The 5,472-nt window shown below is 39.2% G+C and overlaps 1 protein-coding gene across 1 annotated transcript in view; it reads left to right on the top strand.

Moving 5' to 3' along the window:
• Positions 1–5,472, top strand: part of LOC107185140 (olfactory receptor 7A17-like) — a 57,045-nt gene that overhangs the window by 44,237 nt on the left and 7,336 nt on the right. The gene's annotated exons all lie outside the window — the stretch shown is intronic.

Raw genomic sequence — 5,472 nt, 5'->3', positions numbered from 1 at the left:
TGTCTTCTGGAGGCTACAAGGAAGAGTCTATTTACTTTCCTATTCCAAAATTACATTCAAGTACAAAAAAATATATTTTTCTGATGATTAACCAATATTTCATAGTGAGGGACTAAATCACAGCTCTTAATTTGTGATATAAGGTCAAAATGCCAAATTGTTTTGGCTAATGTGTCATGAAGCCCAGTGTGTAACACAAAGTTTATATCATAGAATTTTATGTAGATATCAGGGCCTGTGTTCCAACAACAAGTCAGTATATTGAGATTTAAGTTTTCTAATCCAGGCTAGATTCTCAGTCTTAAATTTGGAAACATTTTAACAGAGGGTTGGGATAAGATGTTGAGATGTCAGTCCCCTGAAAACCAATCGATTTTGTAAGGAAGAATTAGTAAAAAACTGGGATTCCCTTGACTTTTAAACTTGTCTTATGGGAACACAGAATCTCCAGAACACCGTTCTGTCTTTATGGGAACACAGAATCTCCAGAACACTCCGTTCTGTCTCAACCCACAGGGAAATCATGTGATTAGAGGTTGAAATAACAAGACAGTAATGTACCTAATTAGCAGACATAGGAAGCTGTAAATATCTCTTAATCTTCAGTCTCTCAGTGTGTGTGACCTTGGGCTGGATGGGATCTGGTTGTAGCTTTTGGAATCCTAGACAGGAGACCTGCGCTTGCCTCCTTCCTGCTGTCTGGTCTGGGGAGAGAGCTTCAGTCTCCTTCATCAACCATCAAGGAAGTTGGAATTTCACACAAAGGCCGTCCCCTAAGATTTCTCAATCAGGTGAGTCCAAAGATCTGGTAGGTACTACAAGAAAGGGTCAGAGAGCATCCAAACTAAGAACATTTACCTGAGGTGCCTTGATAGCCATCAGCCTGTGGTTGTTTGTCTGATTAACTAATTAATGATTAGTTGATGATGCTGAAGGGAGAAGTGAACATTAAACTCAGCAACACATGGTGAATTGTTGACAATTAACAGATGGAAGCCCAATTAAAGGTGGCAATGGTAGACATCAAGTATTTTAAGTAAAAGTGGAACCTATACAATGAGTTTTGTAACTAAAGGGAGTAGGAAAATCCTTGACCAGAATCGAACCTGGGACCTTTCAGTCCGTAGGCCGACGCTCTATCCACTGAGCCAAACCGGTTTCGGCCGATTCTTTATTTTTATCATGGGGTCTATTCCACTACATTTCCATATTGAAGAGAAAAATCCAGATTAGGTATATTTCTTGTAAATATTAACTTGCAACAGTAGTTCATGAGACGTACATTTCAGACTGAAAGAAGACAGTGTGAAATGTACGTCTCATGAACTACTGTTGCAAGTTAATATTTACAAGAAATATACCTAATCTGGCGACCAGGACAGCAGGGTGTTAGTGAGGGAAGACCAAACAACTTAACAGCAGGCTGTGTGTGGCGACAAGTCTGCCGGCAGCGAGGTGGGGTGGGGAGTTGAGCATAACCAGGCCGGCGGGGGCGTGAAGTTCGGGGCGACCAGGCTGGCAAGGGAGCAATTGCATGCAATGAGGCTGGTGCGGGGGACAGTTGGGGGTGACCAGGCCAGCAGGGCGGTTAGTGAGGGATGACCAAACAACTGAACAGCAGCCTGCGTGGGGCGATCAGGCCGACTCGGGGGGCCAAGAGGAGTGACCAGGCCAGCAGCGGGGGGCAGTTAGGGGCAATCAGGCTGGCATGCAGAGGCAGTTAGGGGCAACCCAGCAGGCAGGCAGGTGAGCAATTAGGAGCCAGGGGTCCAGGATTGTGAGAGGCATGTCTGACTGCTGGTTTGACTGCTGGTTGTCCAAACTGGCAGTTGGACATTCCTGAGGTATCCTGGATTGGAGAGGGTACAGGCTGGGCTGCAAGGACCCCCTACCCCCATGCATGAATTTCATGCACCGGGCCTCTAGTAACAATTATACAAAAATATTCTGAGATTGTTACATTAGAACTCTGGTTCTCCACCAGCAGCAGTATTGTTCCCCCAGGGGACGTTCAGCAGTATCCAGAGACATTTTCACTGTCACATGGAAAGTGTAGGTAGAGACCAGAGATGCTCTAAACATGCTGCAATGCACAGGAGAGATCACACCACAGGCAATGATCTGGCCCAGAATGTCAATAGTGCAGAGACTCAGAAACCATGACTGAAAGAATATATGTACTTGTAATAGCTGTCTTCAGATTGGTTTCCCAATGTTGTAACACTTTACAGTTCTGCCAGAAAAGAAAGATGAGTACCCCTTTGCTACCAACCCCAGTTTGAAAGTTCCAACCCCAGTCAATGTGAATTTTAGTTTTTTCCCAACCTAAGAGGTATGAAAAATTTTTTTTCTTGTCTTCTGGACTTTTCCTGAATTTGATCAAACATTCATATGTTTGATGGTTTTGTTAATTTGAATATTATTTTAATATGCTGATTATTCTTTCATTATAAGCCTTTCAAATGATTTTTTAATAAAATATTATGATGGGGGAGGTTGAGGAGGGTGAAAGGGGCATAAATGGTTATAGAAGGAAACTTGAGGTGTGGTGCTGAATACACAATACAATATACTTATTATGTATTATAGAATTGTACACTTGAAACCTATATAATTTTATTAACCAATGTCATGTAATAAATTCAATGAAAAATTTAAAAAAGAAGTAAATTAAGTAAAAATTAATATTTGTCAATTGGTTTGGGGGGGGGTGTTTGGCCAAAGACAAGTTTTATATTTTTAAAAAATTAAATATATCTGTCTTATTACTTCTGAGTCTCTTGACATAAGTATGATGGTTTGGCCCACCCATAAATATTGATATGTAGTTTTCTATCTGTTAACCTAAGAGAGATTGGTTACCTCTATAGTGAGTAGACAATACATCTGTTTTTTTTGTAACATGATTGAGGGGCTCAATTTCATTTTACTACAGGATGATATTTATTTTTCCAACACTCAGAGCAATTCAATCTTTCCAAATATATTGAAATGCAACCTTACATGGGTTCAATGTACTTATATACAGAGTCCTCATTCCTTATTCACTCAGCAAATAATAACTGAGCACCTGCCATTTGCCACAATTTTTAGAAACATTATAGATTATCTTCTATGTCTATGCCATTGCAAATTTAATTACTAATCCATGTTGGTATCACTAAATTATTGTTGTTTTTCCTTCTTGCTTCCATTAATTTTTGATGTTCCACTCAATTTTCTTTAATTGATATCATTTGGTTTAAAATCACTCTGTTTAACCAGGTTTCATTCTCCTTGTCATGCCTTCATTTCATAACTTCACATTTAGTTAAAGGTGTGCCTATATAAGTGCACATATATTCACAAACAGTTGTGAAAATACAAAGGTGATCAATACAAAGGTGAGGCCCTGCTTGTCTGGATCTGGCCCTGTGATGGTGAAGTCAGAGTATGATGAAATGAATGTTTGTATGACAATGTGCTCAGGCATAAATCATAGGAAGGAAGTTACTCAGTGTAGAAGGATGGCTCCTCCTGGCGTGTGCAGCATTTATTGATCTTGTCCTGGGAGGACTTTGCATGTTGGATGAGACAGAATTAGCCTGCTCCCATTCTTTGTCAAAAATGAATTCAAAACTGAATGTCCAAGAAAAACAATGATGCCACATAGGAAAAGTGAGAAAGGGGCTTGTCTCATCTGCCATCAACCATATAAAAACCAACTGGTGAAATAAATATAGAAGGGGCACAGGAAAAACTTGTCTTCTACTGCTTGATGCTATAAATATTCAACCTGTGTTGCTTTTGTATATTTCCTTTTGTGAGCTATTGGCTTATTTTTTGGTAATTCATTTGGAGTAGTCAATCTGTAAGGTTTATATATTTGTAACTACCTCTGTCTTTTGGAGAAATTTATTTTTTCTCCTTTGTTAGTTTTGCTTGGCCTCAGGGGGTGTAATTAGGGTTGAAAAGCTACTAGAATCCAAAGAAGATTTTGCTCTCTCATCTCTCAGGGACCAGCTGAGCTCATTAGATCTCTTTTGTTCCTCATGTGCATTTTATTGCTCTCTCTCCTGCTATGTTTATTTAACTTATTGTTTATGTTTCTTTAAATACAGGACAGAAAATGTGCATAGCCATATGAAACCCAAAGTGTATTTGGCCATGGAAGGCATACAATAGGAATATGTAGGTACTATTTCTAAGTTCTTTTAAAAAATACTTGATATGGACAGTTTGACTTGCATCTACTCATAGCCTACATAGTGCGGGAGGGAGGGAGAAGGACATGGAAATAATACAGATGAAGGGGCCCTGGTGCATTGTTTTGTGTGTGTGTGTGTGTGTGTGTGTGTGTGTGTGTGTGTGTGTGTGTTTGCCTTGTAAATTGAGAGCAGTCCTCAGAGCAGAGGTACTTGAACTCATTTATTCTGATGTGACTCTAAAATCAAGAGAAGGTAATAGGGAGGAGATCCTTTGCAGTTCACTGAGTGCTTTTGCACCCAGATTAATAAAGTACAAGATTTACATAGTGTGCACAAGGCACCCTCTATGACTTGAAGTTTCAATAGCAACATGCAGGCTACCTTATTTCTTAATATTCTATAACAACCATCTCTCCCCTGCTCTTTCTTGCTCATTCCCCTGGATACACTGGATCGTTATGAGCCCTGATTTTCTAAAACAACCATCTTCTCAGGGCCTTTGCACTGGCTGTTCCTTTTGCTTGGCAAGAACGTCCCCCTTAGTCTGGTGCCTGTTCTTCATTGAGGTGTCTGTTTAGCTGTCACCTGTTGGCAAGTCTTGCCTAAATTCTATAAAAAGATCACCCTCTATGCACTCTCTCCATTGAATGTGATTTACTTTTCTTTATAGCATCTTCACCATTGCAGATGTGATATTATCATTTTTATTGGATTAAATTCTTTCTCCATCATTAGCCTGTAGAGACTTTTACTTTTCAGCATTCCACATTGTGGACAGTGCCTGAAGCATGGTCTATAGTCAACATACAGGGTGTCCTCCAAAAGTGTATACACACTGTACAAGCTGACAGCTCAATATTAAAAATAAAATGCATTTTTAATAAACACTGCCTTTATTATTATTCAAACTGTGCGCACACATTTTTTGTGACACCCTATATTTACCTCAAGTGAATGAAATATATCCTCAATAAAACAGCAATATACATTATGTTTGAAGAACTGATTGATGGTAAAAAAGGAAATTTTAATGATAAATTACAACAGAGATGAATTAATGGGAAGCAGAACATATACCAAATATGGAAATTATTTTCTGATTCTATAATGTAAACATGTCATATACGTGCAGTTACTAATGCCTGCTAATGTGAATATTAGTTATTCATTTTTTTCTATTTTCTAGTAGTCACCCCTGACACATGGAACCAGGCAATGGTACACAAACTTCAGAATTTCACTTCCTGGGATTTTCACAGGCACTGGAACTGCAGCCTCTCATATT

The sequence above is a fragment of the Myotis davidii genome, unplaced genomic scaffold (genome assembly GCF_000327345.1).
Source record: "Myotis davidii unplaced genomic scaffold, ASM32734v1 scaffold949, whole genome shotgun sequence".
Taxonomy (NCBI): Eukaryota; Metazoa; Chordata; class Mammalia; order Chiroptera; family Vespertilionidae; genus Myotis; species Myotis davidii.
The sequence above is the reverse complement of the archived record's forward strand: the minus strand, read 5'-3'. Positions and strand labels throughout refer to the sequence as shown.